The sequence below is a fragment of the Sorex fumeus genome, unplaced genomic scaffold (assembly GCF_029834395.1).
Source record: "Sorex fumeus unplaced genomic scaffold, SorFum_2.1 ptg000169l, whole genome shotgun sequence".
Lineage (NCBI taxonomy): Eukaryota > Metazoa > Chordata > Mammalia > Eulipotyphla > Soricidae > Sorex > Sorex fumeus.
Window position 1 is genome coordinate 1,950,781 of NW_026606226.1, and position 16,366 is coordinate 1,967,146.

A 16,366-nucleotide genomic window follows, 5' to 3' on the forward strand; every position below is an offset into this window, starting at 1 on the left:
TCGAATACGTCACGGGGAGCTTGCCAGGCTCTGCCAGGCGGGCGAGATACTCTCCGTAGCTTGCCGGGCTCTCCGAGAGGGGCGGAGGAATCGAACTCGGGTCGGCCATGTTGGCTGCGTGCAAGGCAAACGCCCTACCGCTGTGCTGTCGCTCCAGCCCACACGGCCGACACAGGTTTCAATTATACAATGATCAAATACCCATCTGACCCCTCATTTTTTTATTGTTGGGTTTTTGCATCATACCCAGTGGTACTCACTGAACCCCGAGTTCAGTGCTCGGAGATGACTCCTGGAGGTGCTGGGGCTGGAACCCAGGCCTCCAGGTCCAAGAACTGCACTCTAATACAGAAATGCCGTCTTTCTTTCTCCCCTCCGCCTGCCAAAGACCACTCTGCTATTAACCGCCCAACTGCTGACCTCTCCCCAAGCGCACAAAAAGCAGTTCGACCTACTTCAACATGGGGAGGGCGAAGGGGAGCTAGCGGGAACCGGTGGAGACCACCCCCCACACTCTGCAGTTAGCAGAGGGAAGAAAAGGGCGCTGAGAACGCTTCCTGGAATTACAGAAGTGATCACCTTTAACGTCCTTGAAAAGCCACTAGGGAAGATGGATGAAAAAAGAGAAAAATCTTATTATTTACTTTTTTTTTGGACAGCCGGCTTGTCATGCAGCGGGTGGTGACTCACGGCACGAAGCGTAGCACTACTTCATCAGGGTTACACAAGTGACAGAGAGAGGAGGCGGGCACTTCACAGTCACCAGGCTAGAGAACTGATGGGGTGGGAGGAAGGAAAGTGACGTACTTCTGGTCCTCGCTCACCCACCCGGCGGCCGGAATGCCCGTCGGGCCGCGCTCCCCGCCAGTCCCTCGCGTCCCCGTCCCCTGGATTCGGGGGGCGGCTCGTTTGAAGGCTACGGGGCGGGTGGGCCTTGCCCAGCAGGGGTCTGGCTCGCGTGGCCCTGCCTGGCCGCCCCCGGCCCGGTGACAGCGGGCCCAGCCCGAGCTGCTCCCGCCGGGGCACGTTCTGGGTGCGGAGGAGGCGTTTCTGGGGCGGTCGGGGCGCCCGCTGCCCGGCGCCCACGAGGACCCAGTGCGCGTGTGCCGGGGGTCCCGCCCGTTCGCCCACCCGGGGCCGGGGGCGCCCAGGAAGCCGGCCCGAGGGGCGCGCCCGGGAGCCGGCGCCCCGCGCGCGGGGCCCACGCGGGAAGGTCGAGCCGGCCGCTGAGGTCACGGTTGCCATGGCGCCGGGCGCTGACGCGCGTCGGCACGTGACGCGCCGTTGCCATGGCGCCGGGCCGGCGGCGCGGAGGCCCCGCCCCCGCGTGACGTCGGCGCCCCGCCCCCGCCCGTCCCCGCCGGCTCCCCGCGGCCCCGGAGGTTTCACTGCACAACAAGATGGCGGCGGCGGCGGCGGCGAGCGGAGCCGGCGGGGCGGGGGGCGCCGGGGCGGGGGGCGCGGGCGCCGCGGGCCGCCTGCTGCCCCCCGCCCGCGCCGGGCCCCGCGGCCGCGGCCCCCGCGCCCGGCGCGCCCGCGGCCGGCCCGCCGCGCCCCCCCGGCGCCCGCGCCCCGCGGCCCGCTGCCCGCCCGCATCGGCTACTACGAGATCGACCGCACCATCGGCAAGGGCAACTTCGCCGTGGTCAAGCGGGCCACGCACCTCGTCACCAAGGCCAAGGTGGGCGCGCGGCCCGCGGGCCGTCCGGCCGTCGGGGGTGGGGGCCGGGCCCGCGGGACCCCGCGCGGGGACCCCGCCGGGGGCGCCCCGGGGCGGGGGGGGCGCCTGTCCGCGGGCAGCGGTCACTGCCGCCGGCGCCCGACCGAGCGGGTCCCGGCGTGGGGGCAGCACGGACGGGGCAGCGCGCCGCTCGGCCCCGGGACCCCGGGGGTCAGCCGAGCCCGCGGGAGCGCGGGGTCCGCACCGCACCGCGCCGCACCGCACCGCACCGCGGGGGCTGGTCAGCGCCGCGCCGCCGGCCCGCGGCGGGGAGGACGGACGCTCCCCCGGGGACCCGCGCGCCGGCTCGCCGAGCGCCGCCGGCCAAGGTCACTTCGGGAGTCCCGGGCACCCCGACGTGCCGGGGCCCCCGGGGGAGCGCGGGCTGGGGGGCGCGGGCCCGGGCGTCTCGGCCCCGGGGAGCCGGCTGGGCACTGCCAGCGGCCACCGGGGCAATCGGGCTGATCCCCGCCGGCCCACAAAGGCCGTTTGTGCTCCAGCTATCTGCCTTGGCCGCGTCGCGCCCGAGCCCGGCTCTCAATGTGGTCATTCATTCCGCTCCCGGCCGCGGATCGCGTGTCCCCCCGCGCCGCGCGGGCAGCCCCGCGGCCGGTCACTCCCGGCCCCCGCTGCCGCTCGCCCTGCCGCCGCCCCCCTGCCCCCCGAAGCTCCCGCTCTGCCCGCTCGGTCCCGCCGGGGGGCCTTCGGGAGGCCTGGGGGCCGGCGGTGGTCGGAAAATTGATTGGTCAGTTTCACTTCCCCCGGGAAGCCCCCTCCGGCCTTTCTGGCCGTTGGGGTCCGAGGTGGCGGGAGGCCGAATGGGATGTCCAAGCCCCGGGCTTGACTGTCGGTCCGGGTGGTCCCCTCGCAGCAGCCCGAGGGGCGCCGGGACCCCGCTTGCACCCTGCGGGGGCTTCTCCGCGCCGCCGGCTGCAGCGCCGGCACTTCTGCGGAGGGAGGCTCGCCAAGCCCCAAGTTGTGTTGGCGAACAGCTGAAGTTGCGTGCTGACTTAGGCTGCCCCTCCTAGTGGTATTTCCTTCGGAGCCCACCTCCCCTTCTGCGCCACCCCCTTTGCTCTCCAGGGCTGCTTTCCCCCCCACCCCCCCAAACCGGCTCAGACCTCTCGGGGTCTGGGCTCGGGGCACGCCGCCGTGGGTTGTCTGGTTGATGGCATCTCTCCGACAGAAAGAATTTTGCATCTTCCAGCCCTTAAGCTCTGCCAAAATATTGATAAATCCGTGACAGGCAGGGCTGAATGATTTTTCTCAATTGCACTGCAATTTACAATGGCGAATGTAATTGCAAACAGTTGATTCTTGGCTTTCTATATGAAAGAGACATTTCTTTCCTCGGTAGTCAGCAAAGCCAGTGCCTAATTATGGCTGGGCTGCCCGCTTTCTAATTTCCCTCTGCATGCGTTGTGTGTTGTGTGTGTGTGTGCGCGTATGTGTGTGTGTGTGTTTCTCTGAGGCCTCGGTATCCTTGAGACTGCAGCCTTTTAAAACACTGGCTCATGAGCGGGTGTCACTGTTTACGTTGGTTTTTATCTTTGATCATTTGTGGTGCACAGTTATGCAATTCCTATGTATGGAGATATCCCGAACTTTGAATGGGACCAAAATGGCCCGGACAATGAGTTGCATGTGTGCGGGGACCACACCAGCATTCCTTTCCGTTTGTGCAGCAGGGTGCAGGTTGCTGGTTCCACGGAAGAGCGCCCTACCTTTTGCTGCCTTAATAACTCTGACGCCACAAGGGGAGGTCAGCGCCCAGGAGCTGCCTTGGGCCCCCGCGTGGGCCAGGAGCGCATTTTGGCCTGCTCCCTGCTTCTCTCAGCTGATGGCCACAGCTCAGATGTGCCTCACCGCCTTTGACGTCCGGTCCGCTGGCCTCTTGGGGCTGTGGTTGGGTTACATAATGGTGAGCGAGGCAGGTGCCCAGGTGCTGGGAGGTGCAGAAGCTGCTGTTCCTTGGGTCCAGAGAGAGGGACCCCTTCCCCTCCTCCCATCTCTTCTCAGCCTCTTTTTTTTTTCACTTCTGCTGCTTTTATTTTTTTTAATTTAATTTTTTTTTATTTTTTGTTTTTTGAGTCACACCCGGCAAGGCACAGGGGTTACTCCTGGCTCTCTACTCAGGAGTTACCCCTGGCGGTGCTCAGGGGACCATATGGGATGCTGGGTATCGAACCCGGGTCGGCCGCGTGCAAGGCAGACGCCCTACCTGCTGTGCTATTGCTCCAGCCCCCCCCTTCTGCTGCTTTTAGAGGTATGCGATCAATTTTAAAAACGAACCTCTCTCTCTTCTCTCTGTAGGAGGCTTCAGCTTTTCCTAAAACTCCACCAATTAGATTCTGATAATTAGGGTGCTCTTTGCATTGGCCACGAGGAGGTTAGTTAATAGGCGTTTTCTGAACGTGGGAGAACATACCTAGGATCATCTTCTCTTGCACACATTCCCCACTCCGAGGACGAAGAGGCTCAGGTTAGCCTTGTTCTCGGCTGCGCTCCTGGAACCCTCCCTGTCCCTGTGTAGGGACGTTGGCCCTTCCCCAGGGTCTGGTAACTCCCACCCCTCTGAGTGTGGGACCCAGCGTGGACTGGGCTGAAGGAAGGACATCCTTGTTGGTTGCTGACCCCTATGCTCAGGGGCCTCTCTCAGCAGTGCTCGCGAGAGTCACGGAGCACTGGCCCGGCTGCAGTGAGCCGGAGGGAGCCCTCGCCTGGGGCGCTCTGGTTGGCGGCCCTTTCTTGGGCACTCTGGGCTCCCCGCTTTGCTTTCCTCCAGAGAAGCCTTCCCCTGACATTCTTTGACTCTGTTCTTTCAGCAGGACACTCTGAAAGCGCTTTAAAACAAAAATAAATAGGGGCTGGAGAATAGCACAGCGGGGAGGGCATTTGCCTTGCACGTGGGCGACCTGGGTTCGATTCCCAGCATCCAATAGGGTCCCCCGAACACTGCCAGGAGTAAGTCCTGAGTGCCGAGTCAGGAGTAACCCCTGTGCATTGCTGGGTGTGACCGCCCCCATCCCCCACAAAAAAGTAGATTAAAAAGAGGAGTTTTCTGCTCACCAATTTTCTGCTCTCCAGGCCTAATTATATACCTTCAGAGCTTGGGTGGGACCAGAGAGATCTATTTTGTGCGAGCGAGCGCGATCTTAAAGTCTGCACCACTATAGAAACCGTCGGTCAGATGCCTTTTTAAAGTGTCGTGCAAAGATATACCACTTGCCTGTTGCTGGTTTGTGGTGAGAGCGTGACCTTTGGAGGCTGCTGCTGGTGTTTGGATGCCCTACTGCTGCATCGCCCGGTGCTCTTGGGTAAGGCGTTCAGGCCCTCGTGCTTGGATTTCCACATCCAGAGGAGGAGCTGGCAGCAGTTCTTGCCTCACCAGCTTGGGTGCTCTGACGATTAAATGAGATATATGTAAAGCCCTCTGATGAGTGCCTGGCCCTAGTGGCGGTGAAACAGGTATTCCCATTAGCCTCATCATCAGTGGTACCAAAGATGAGGAAGACATAATTCTACCCCCCCATCCCTTGCCCCCCCCTTTTGCGGGGGCTTTTCATCCGTTTAGAACAGTTCATGAATGCATAAGCCACTCATTTTTCATCAGGTGTCATCCTGATAATATGCTTTCAGGATTAAAATAAAAATACTTTGCTATTATTTCAGGTGCCAAAATTAATATAGGGTTTTTCTTTTCTTCTTTTTTTTATTTTGGGGGGGGGGGTGCAGTGCCAGGGATTGAACCCAGGGCCTCACATATACAAGGCAAGTGCTCTGCCACCGAGGCACCTATTTGGCCTAAAATATTTAAAATATTTGCGTCAAACTCTCATGGACTATTGGCTAATCTCATGAAATTGGCATTTTACCTTATTTTAATATTTTGGTATTTGGGCCATACGCCTGCTCCTGGCTTTGTGCTCAGGGATCACGCCTGGTGGGCTTGAGGGATTATGGTCCCCCATTGTACTATCACTCCAGCCCCAGAAATTGGCATTTTTGTTTAAAAAAAATACTTACTGAGAGTCTGGACAGTAGGTAAGGTGTTTACCTTGCATGCTGATTCAGTCCCTGGAACTCCAAGCCTGAGTCCCACCAGGAGTGATCCCCGAGTGCAGAACCAGGAGTTAAGCTTAAGCACAGCCTCCCCCCCCCATTATTTATTTTGAATTTGGGGCCATACCCAGTGGTGCTCAGGGATCACTTCTTGCTGGGGCTCTAACCTGGGAGCAAAGCTTGTGCTCCAACCCATTTAAGTATCTCTCGGGCCCCCAAATCTGCGCTTTTATCAATTTATTGTGGGGTCCCATTTGGCGGTGCTCGAGGCTTACTCCGGGCCCTATGCTCAGGGGTCTCTCCTGACAGTGCTCAAGGACCGTGTGTGGTGCTGGGGACAGAGCTGGGGCCAGTTGCGAGTGAGGTGAGCACTGCAACCCCTGGAGTATCTCTCTAAACCTCAGGATTTTATATTACATTGTAGATATTTATATTTTATATTTTTATTTTTTATTTTATATATAGATTTTATATATATATATTATTTTTCTGGACCATATCTGATGGTGTTCAGGGATTACTCTGCACTCAGGGAACACTTCTGGCAATGCCCAGGGGACATATCTGGTGCCAGGGCTCAAATCCAGCTGGCTGCGTGCAAGGTACATGCCCTACCCACTGCACTATCTCCTGGAAAATCCCGACTGGCATTTTATTTATTTATTTATTTGCTTTTTGGGTTACTCCTGGCTCTTCACTCAGGAATTACTCCTGGCGGTGCTCAGGGGACCCTATGGGATGCTGGGAATCGAACCGGGGTTGGCCGTGTGCAAGGCAGATGCTCTACCTGCTGTGCTGTTGCTCCAGTCCAAAGACCGATATTTTAAAACATAATTTTTCATTCAAATTTTTGGGGTTTTGTTTTGTTTTGTGGCCACCTCTGGCTGTGCGTAGGGTTTTTGTCCTGGCTCTCTGCCCAGGGATCATTCCTCAGGCTTTGGGGATTTTATGGGTGCCAGGGATCAACCTTGGATTGGCCGCTTGCAAGGCAATCTCCTACCCTCTGAACTCTCTCCGGCCTTCAAATTTTGTTTTTACCGTGATGAGGCGTGCCTAATGAAAATTAACGTTGGCTTTTGCTGTGTGCTCCCTCCGATTTTCTGTGTATTTTGTGCCACTTTGTCCTCCTGGAGGTTGGACAGTGTGCTTGGACCCAGTCTTTTCTCCAAGCATTCACATAAATTTGTTGGGGAATTCTTACAGCCTTATTAGGGATTTTCCCGCACTTGGCCACAGAGTGACTTACTCAGATGGCCAAGTTTGGGATTCTTTGTTTGCTTTTGGGCCACACCCAGCAATGCTCAGGGGTTACTCCTGACTCTACACTCAGGGATCACTCCTGCCGGTGCTCGGGGGCACCCTATGGGATGCCGAGGATAGAACCCGGGTCAGCTGGGCAGAAGGCAAGCGCCCTACCCGCAGTGCTATCCCTCTGGCCCCGTGGATTCTTAACCTTAGATGTTGCACAGAGAAGACATTTATACTCTGTGACCCCATCTAGATATTGACTAACGATTGCACACCTGGGCAAACGTATTTTAATGAGGTTAGCAACTCAAAGTGGACTAATAGCACTGGAGCACTGTCCTCCCGTTGTTCATCGATTTTGCTCGAGTGGGCACCAGTAACGTCTCACAACAAATTGTGAGACTTGTTGTTACTGTTTTTGGCATATTGAATACATCACGGGGAGCTTGCCAGGCTTTGCTGTGTGGGCGAGATACGCTCAGTAACTCGCTGGGCTCTCTGAGAGGGGCGGAGGAATCAAACTCAGGTTGGCCATGTCAGCCGCGTGCTATCGCTCCAGCCCCAGACTAATAGCATTGTTTGATTATTTATTTATTTATATTTTAATTTTTATTAGTGAAACACCATGGGGTACAATTGTAGACTTACAAATTTTTGTGCATGGGTTTCAGTTATACAATGATCGAGTACCCATCCCTCCACCAGTGCCCATTCTCCACCACCACTATTCCCAGTATCCCTCCCACCCCCCATCCCCCCATCCCACCCTGCCTCTGTGGCAGGGCATTCCCTTTTGTTCTCTCTCTCCTTTTGGATGCTGTGGTTTGCAAAAGTGGATTTGAGTGGCAATCATGTTTGGTCTGTAGTCTACTTTCAGCATAATAGCATTGTTTTAATCCCTAAGGAAGAGTCTACGTCTGGTTTCTGGTCTTTGGGGTCAGCTTGGGCGGTGCTTGGGGCTGCAGTTGACTGGGTCCTCAGGTGCCCTGCGGTACCTGGGGATGAACCCACGCCTCCTGCATGCAGAGCATGTGTGCCAGCCTGTTGCGTTATCTCTGGCCCCAGGAAAGATTTCTTTTATGAGTAGACGAGCAATGCCTGTGTGGATCTGCGTGCGAGAACGAGATTCATCGATAAGGAGAAAGACAGGATTCTGTCAAGAAGGCAGGGCGAAGGCAAGATTGCCGCCACTCGTTCCGTTTGGGGACGGTGCCACCCCTTGGCTCTCTGGCGCTGCCTGGTCTTCCCATCCGGCCATCCCTCGGGGTTACCGACTGTGTCGAAACCTGGTGTAGAGCTGACACTGACTTGGACTAGTCTTTCCGGAGTCACAATAGCCAGGAATCCGCTTTCAACATCAAAGCTGTTTGTTTTATGGAACTCTCTGCCTTTGGTGCCAGCTCCCTAGAAAGTCAGACATCTGGCCCGAGCCAGAGGTGCCCCAGACGAGTCACTCCCGTGCCAGGAGTGCTGTTTCATTTTCCAAACATCAAGCTGGCTAAGGCGTCCCAGGGCGTGGCGGCGAAGGGAGCACCACAGGGGCCGTGGCAGCCCCTCGGCCACCCCTCAGCCGCGCCCCCATCGCACGCTCCTTCAGTCGGCACACGGGAATCCAGTGTGAACTTCTGTGGCAGAGTCTGTTCTGAGCCCTCACGGGCACCCAGGAACTCAGAGGCCAGATGCTCTTGCTGGTCTTGATTTTATTTCCTTTTACAAAAGGGTTGCGTTTGTTTTGTTTTGCGTCTTGTGTTTGTTTTCGAGCCACACCTGGCAGTGCTCAGAGGCTGCTTCTGTGGGGGTTGTTCCTGGTGATGCGGGGAGGTCCTGTCCCGGAGGCACCAAGGCCCTGGCCTGGAGGTGACTTTCTAGTAAGTAGCTCCCCGAGGGGAGAACTCCAAATCCGCTGGATGGACTGTGGAGAGCATCTGGGGAGGGTGTTGCTTGGGAGCCTTGTCAGGAACTGCTTTTCCAAGGTGGTAAGAACTTAGCCAGCCTCTTACATAACACTAAGGAAGCCAGCCTGGTGGGGAGGTGAGTCTGGGGAGGAGTCAGCCTGGTGGGGAGGTCAGTGTGGGGAGGAGGTCAGTCTGGAGAGGAGGCCAGCCTGATGAGGAGGCCAGCCTGGGGAGGAGGCCAGCCTGGTGAGGAGGCCAATCTGGTGAGGAAGCCAGCCTGGGGAGGAGGCCAGCCTGGTGAGGCCAGCCTGCTTGGGAGCTTGGGAGCCTTGGGAGCTGGCCTTTGTGCAGTGGGAGTGGCCAGCACAGAGGTCTTAGGGAGAGAAGTGAGCTTGGTTATCCCAAGATTACACTCAAGGTCGAGATGCCTGGGGCTGCTTGGGGCTGCCTGGGGCTAAGGGAAGGGGAGGGCGGGTGGGAAGGAGGAGATCAGAGAGTGAGGGACTGACCGGATCCAACATATCCGTCGGGGCACAGCGTCCAGGGCCGGCGGCTTCATGGGGCTAAGCTGGGCTGGACAGCAGAGCATGGCGGGGCCGGTGCTGAAGCCTGCTCTGTGAGGCTGGGGAGCTTGTATGGCGGAGCAGGCTTTGTGGGTGGCCAGCCCAGGGTTGGTGCCCGCGCAACCCAGCACGGCTGCTCTGGTGCACACTCTCCCTCACAGCCAGGAGTAAAGTTCAAAACAATCTTTATTTATTTATTTTTGTTGCACCACACCCTGCAGTGCTAATATCTGGTGCTAATGTCTACTGAGAATCCATAGGGGAACCAGGGGTTGAACCTGGTAGGCAGCCGCCAGGCCAGAACCTTAGTCCCCGGCCTAGCTCCTTGGCCTCAGTGTGGCTTAAAAAAATTTTTTTTTTAACCACATCCTGCGGTGCTTGGGGCTTACTCCTGGCTCTGCACTCGAGGGTCACTCACGCCACTGCTGGCGGGCAAATACAGGGACTGTCTAAGGGTGCAGGGGGTTGAACTTGGGTTGGCTGTGTGCAAGGCAAATGCCCGCCCGCCGTAGCATCACTCCCATCCTCCCAAGGTACAATGTTACGCTGTGTGGCATACTTTGGCGCATCCGTTAAGAACACGATCAGCCCGTAAATACTCATGATTTAGAAGTCACAGAGACGGCTTCGAGAGATTCTCAGCCTTTCCAGAGTCCTGGGGAGATGGGCCGCACAGAATGTCAGATTTGACGGTATGTTCAAGGAGTTGAAGCCGCTCCGCTCCGGACTTGCTCTCCACCCCCCTCCCCCCTCCATTTCCCCGGAGTCCTGTAGGTGGGAAGGGGCATTTGAATGGGAGTCTCCTGCCCTTGTTAGTGCCTCCCCAACCCTCCGGTCATGCCAGGTATTGCTGGCCCCTTGACCCTTGCTTGACCTTCTGCTGGAGGAGCACCGTGCTTGCTAGATAGAGGCCAAGTGCTTCTCACCACTGACACCCGCCGCGGAGGTGTTCACCATAGACAGTCCCCACCCTAGACTCTCCTCGGCTCCGGGTCCCTCTCATCACCCTGACCTCCTTCCGGGAGTGCTCAGGGTCCACTGCTGGGCCTTTCATCTCCTTCTCATCTTGGTTGCCCCCTTGACATGCCTGAGGTGTCCGAAAAGGCCCTTGCCGATGACTCAGGGCGTTGAAAGGGAAGGAACGAAGCCCAGACCGCAGTGCCCGTAAGCCAGATTGGCAGGTCTGGTTTCCTTACATGTCGGGAGTGGTGTTAGGCCATACCTGGCAGTGCTCGGGGCTTACACCTGGCTCTGTGCTCAGGGACCCTGTGGGGGGCAGGGGACCGAGCCCGTGTCGGCCACTGCAAGGCAAGCCCCTACTCACTGTCCTCTTCTCCGCCTCTGTCTGGAGTTGTGGCGTCGCCGCACCCGGCTCATTCCCAGGTGTATCGGCAGTCAGGCCGGTGCACCACTCACATAAGAGCTTCTGCCACTTGCAAGTCCACGCAGTGGCCTGGGGTCTGGCTCACAGGGGTGGAGCGTGTTCTTTGCAGGTGAGAGCCGCAGGTGTGATCTCTGGTGTAACATGCGCCCCCCCCCCCCCCCCGCCCCCAGGAAGGAGAGCTGGTTATGCACAGGCAGGGGCAGGAGAGACCCTTGTCGGGCTCCTCCTTCTCGGGCTTGGCTGCGGGCGGACAGCTCTGCCTGCTGTCCGGGGGCGCCTCCCTGCAGCTGCCCTCTGGGTGATGACTGCTCTCCAGGGGATGAAAGTTCTAGCACCTTCTCCTGAACCTTTGACTAATGCTATAAGTATTCATTATATGATCTCAGGAGTGCTTTTTTTCTTTTTTTTTTGGGGGGGGAGTTATTTTGGACCTCGCCCCTCCCAGTGGTGTGCAGGAGGCTAGTTTTGGTTCTCTACTGAGAGAAGAGGTCTACTTCCTGAGCTATTTATTTTTTTGGAGGGGGGGCTCTCGTGGGGCTCTCGTGGGTGGACTGCATGCAAGTCTAGTGTCTTGATCCTCATATGGTCTCTGGCACCAAGCCGGTTTTTGGATGATGTCGTCTGAGAGGGTTTTTGGTTATTACTGTTTTGTTTTTGTGCCACACCCCTCAGTGCTCAGGGCTTGCTCCTGGCTCCAAGCTCAGGGACCACTTCTGTTGGTGCTCAGGGGAACATCCTGGGTGCCAGGGATCGACCCTGACTCCTACTTCTTTAACCTGGGTTGGCTTTGTGTGCAAGACCAACGCCCTACCTGCTGTACCGTCTCTGGCCCTTGGAAGGGCTCTCGAGAAAAGAAAAATCACCTGGTACAAAACTGCTGGATAAACGGTGGCAAAGTTACATTAGGGAGTTTAGTTTAGTTTTCTTCTTTCCTTTATTTTTTCTTCTTTCCTTTGTTTCGGTTTTCGGCCTTAGTTTAGTTTTCTTAAGTTTTTTAGTTTTCTTTCTTTAGTTTTTGGTTTTCTTTCCATAGTTTAGTTTTCTTCTTTCCTTTTTTTAGTTTTTCTTCTTTTCTTTGTTTCGGTTTTTGGCCTTTACCTGGTGGTGCTGAGGGTGTACTCCTGGATCCGTGCTCAGGGACCACTGAGTGGGGACGGGGATTCAACCTGGCCTGTGGGGTTGAAGAGCGGATGCTCGAACCCTTGAGCCATCTCCCTGACCCCAGGAACTTAATTCTTTTTGGAGGGCTGAGATCCGCTGGGAACTGGGAGTGCCTGGTCCTCGACGAGCACTTGGGCTCAGTTGAACTGCTCAAAGAAGCCGGGGTCAGGGTACGTCAGCCTCCCCGCCCCGAAACTGCCGGCGAAGGTGAGACCAGCCTGGGGCCTGGGAAAGGGCGTCTGTGAACACCGGGCTTGCTCAGTTGGGTACTGGCGCCCCGTTACCTCAAACTAAGCCCGAGTTTTGATGACTATGTTCAGAGAAATGATCCAGTTTCTGCTGTGTTTCAGCACCAGTGCACGCCGACCTGCTGTAAGTTTTTTAAATTCCTGTGTTCAGAGGAGTTAAATGGGAAAATTCAGCTTAGCCAACTGCATCACTGCAATTGAAGTTTTTTTTTTTTACTTTCTGGGTCACACCCGGCAATGCACAGGGGTTACTTCCGGCTTTGCACTCAGGAATCACTCCTGGCGGTGCTCAGGGGACCATATGGGATGCGGGGAATCGAACCTGAGTCGGCTGCGTGCAAGGCAAACGCCCTCCCCGCTGTACTTTCGCTCCAGCCCTGCAGTTGAGGTTTTGGGAGAGCCATTTTGCATGTGTCCATTCCGTCTGTCCATCCAGTAATGGCTTCTTTGTTGTCTGTGTGTGTTGGGGGGGTACAGCGGTGGTGCTCGGGGGACTGCCATGGTGCTGGGAATCGAACCTCAGATTCCAGCCCCCTTAGCCATCTCCCTAATAATGTTTTTTTGGTTTGTTTTTGGGGTGCTCAGAGGCTGTTGCTGGTTCTGTGATTAGGAGTGACCCCTGTCAGTGCTTGGGGTGGTGCCAGGGATTTCAACTGGTGGTGTCCACATGCAAGGCAGTACCTCCTGGACTGTCTCTCTGGCCTCTAGTAATTGGTGGTTTTTTTTTTTTTTTTTTTTTTTTTAAATTTTTGGATCACCTAGATGGGTACTTAGGATTACAGGAATCCTGATGATTCTTGACCCAGCCAGAGGTTCAGTTCCAGGGCTTGAGGATGCTGGGGACCTGCAGGGCCACACCCAGCAGTGCTGGAAGAGGCGGGGTGGACAGCGTTGTTGGATGTGACCCAAAGGGGGGGGGAGGAGGGGAAAGAGGAGGAGAGGAAAAAGAGAGAGAGAGAGAGAGGAGAGAGGAGAGAGGAGAGAGGAGAGAGGAGAGGAGAGAGGAGAGAGGAGAGAGGAGAGAGGAGAGAGGAGAGAAAAAGAATGGTTAACGCTTGTCAGAAAGGCCCCAGCATGATTACAATGAATTTCCACTAGAGCAGGGTTTGCCCTGATTTCTTTTTCTCCTTGTGCCAGAGATTAAACCCAGGCCCTCACACATGGAAGGTGCATGTTCTGCAGCTCAGCCATGTCCTCAGCCCCAGAGCAGAGATTTTATTTAATGTTGAAGATTAATTTCTGGTTGTGGCTTTTTTTGTGTTGGGCAACTCCCAGCTGTGCTCAGGGCCTGCTCCTGGGTCTGCACTCAGGGCTCACTCCAGGCGGTGCTTCGAGGACCATATGGGGTGCTGGGGATTGAACCTGGGTCACCTGCATACAAGGCAAGTGTCTTACTCGCTGTACTGTCACTGCAGCCCCAGAGAAGACATTTTCTTAGTCCCCCTCCCCACATTTTTTACTGTTTGTGGTGCCTGGGTTCAAACCCAGGTCTCACACATTCAAGGCGTCTGCTAATTTTCTCCCTTTTCCTCACATATTTCTCTTTTTTTGGTTTTGTTTTTGTTTTGTTTTGCTTTTTGGGTCACACCCGGCGATGCACAGGGTTTACTCCTGGCTGTGTACTCAGGAATTACTCCTGGCAGTGCTCGGGGGACATTATGGGATGGGATGCTGGGAATCGAACCCAGGTTGGCCACGTGCAAGGCAAACGCCCTACCTGCTGTGCTCTCGCTCCAACCCGTCTTCACAAATTTCTGGGTAAGGAGATTTCACTTTTTTGGGGAGTGGGGGATGGGTATTTGGTTTTGGGCCACACCTGGCTCTGCACTCAGGAATCACCCCAGGTGCGCTTGGGGGACCATATGGGGTGCCGGGGATCAAACTCATGGCTGGCTGCGGGCAAGGCAAGCCCCTGTCCACTGTGCTGTCTCTCTGGCTCCCACTTTTCCCCCTCCTCCCGAGCGTTTTATTTTTGGCATATGTCTATATATGTCCAGTATCTCTTAGCCAATCCTGCCATTTCAATTCAAGTCCCTTACTTGAAAGGGAAGGTCCCCTCACATCCGGGCTCCTTGTGGTTCCTTCCTGGAGGAGGTCCCGCGGGGACAGCCGCCTGAATGGTCACTGCCTCCTTTCCCCTCAGCTGGGGCCTGCTCTTCCTCTGGAGGTCCAGCAAGCTGCCCGCCACGGGCACTTCCTGAAATAGCTCCAAGCTGTTTGTCGAGTTACGTTTTGTTCTGCTTTGGGAAAAAGACCCCCTTCCCCCAAAAAAGATCTGCCACCCAAACCAAAGCAACTTTCAGCAAATTACTTTCAGTGGGTTCCTTTTTATTTATTTATTTATTTTTTTAATTAAATCACCGTGCGATAGAGCATTACTGAATTGTTCCTGATTGCGTTTCAGTCAATACAGTGTTCCAGCACCCGTCCTTCCACCAGTGTAACTTCCCAGCAACAGTGTTCCCAGCTTCCCTCCCACCCCTTCAAGCCACCCCCCATGCCAACCTGCCTCTATAGCAGGCACTTCTCTCCTCTCTCTCTCTCTCTCTCTCTCTCTCTCTCATTTTATTTATTTATTTATTTATTTTTTGCTTTTTGGGTCACACCCGGCGATGCACAGGGGTCACTCCTGGCTCTGCACTCAGGAGTTATCCCTGGTGGTGCTAAGGGGACCATATGGGATGCTGGGAATCGAACCTGGGTCGGCCGCGTGCAAGGCAAACGCCTTACCCGCTGTGCTATCACTCCAGCCCCTCTCTCTCATTTTAGGCATTATGGTTTGCCATACAGATGCCGGGAGGTTATCAGGTCTATCCCTTTACCAGCTTTCAACACTCAGTTCCTGTCCACAGTGATCATTGTCAGCTGGAATTGTCATAATGGGCTGGAGCGATAGCACAGCAAGTAGGGCGTTTGCCTTGCACTCGGCCAACCTGGCTGACCCAGGTTCGATTCCTCCGCCCCTCTCGGAGAGCCCTGGCAAGCTACCGAGAGTATCTCGCCCACTTCGATACGCCAGACACAGTAACAGGTGTCACAATGGAGATGTTACTGGGCCCCCTTGAGCAAATCGATGAACAGTGGGAAGACAGTGACAGTGACATTGTCATAATGGTCCCTCTTTTAACTATCAGGGGGTTCCTTTCTATGCTCGTTGTCTTTCATGTATCAATTGAGCTAGTATTTGTTGTGGCTGGTGTATGCGAAAAGCAGCAGCTTCTAGTACCAGAAGATTATTAAGTAGAGTTCATATGGTCAGGGTAGACAAAGGGTTAAGTTAAAGGAGCAGTTGAATGCTCTCAGTTTGGACCTCATAGAGGAAGGAAGAGGAGAGGTAAAATAGAGATGAATGTGCTTTTGTCAACCCTTGCTCATTGTAACTGGTCCTCCTCTGCCACCTTCTTCTGAGTCTCCCCTCTCCCCACTTCTGATTCTATAAGAATTAGGTGCTTACTGAAGAAATTTGGAGACAAGTGCGTGAAGTAGGGAAGGATTTTAACAATCACTTGTATCACTCACGTGTCATCCCGTTGCTCATCGGTTTGCTCCAGCGGACTCCAGGAACAACTCCATTCGTCCCTGTCGCGTGCTAGTGTAGCCCAGTGGCATCTGCTCGCTCCGGAACATGAAGAGCATCAGACCGTTCGTTCAGGGTCTTGACGAAGAAGCCCGATTTTAACGATCTAATTCAAAATAGATCTGTGGGGCCAGGGCCGTAGCTCAGAGCTGGAGTGCATGCTTTGTATGCGGGGGGCCCAGGTTCACTTCCCAGCACTGCATGTCCGCCCCAGCACTGCCAAAAGTACCCCTGGTCACTGGACTGGGAGTAACTCCTGAGCATCCCTGGGTGTGACCTAAAAACCAGAAATAATTAAACACGCATAATTTCACTGTTTTTGTTTGGGTTTGGTTTTGGAGCCACGCCTTGCCTGTGCTCAGGGCTGCCTCCTGGCTCTGCATTCCTGGCCGTGCTGTGCTGGGGGGGGGGGGGACCTTACGGGATGCTGAGGATTGAACTAGTCCCCCTACCCGCTCACTGCACTGTGGTTCCGGCCCCTGTATATGTATTTTTTAATCGCTCTGAA

The 16,366-nt window shown here is 55.7% G+C and overlaps 1 protein-coding gene across 2 annotated transcripts in view; it reads left to right on the forward strand.

The window, feature by feature from the left end:
- Window positions 1–1,525: 1,525 nt before the first annotated feature.
- Window positions 1,526–16,366, forward strand: part of SIK3 (SIK family kinase 3) — a 187,072-nt gene continuing 172,231 nt past the window's right edge. Inside the window, exon 1 of one of the 2 annotated variants that reach the window (XM_056107700.1) lies at window positions 1,526–1,681. The gene's annotated coding sequence lies outside the window, so the exon portion shown is untranslated. The remainder of the gene's footprint in view (window positions 1,682–16,366) is intronic. The other variant, XM_056107701.1, reaches the window with a different exon arrangement.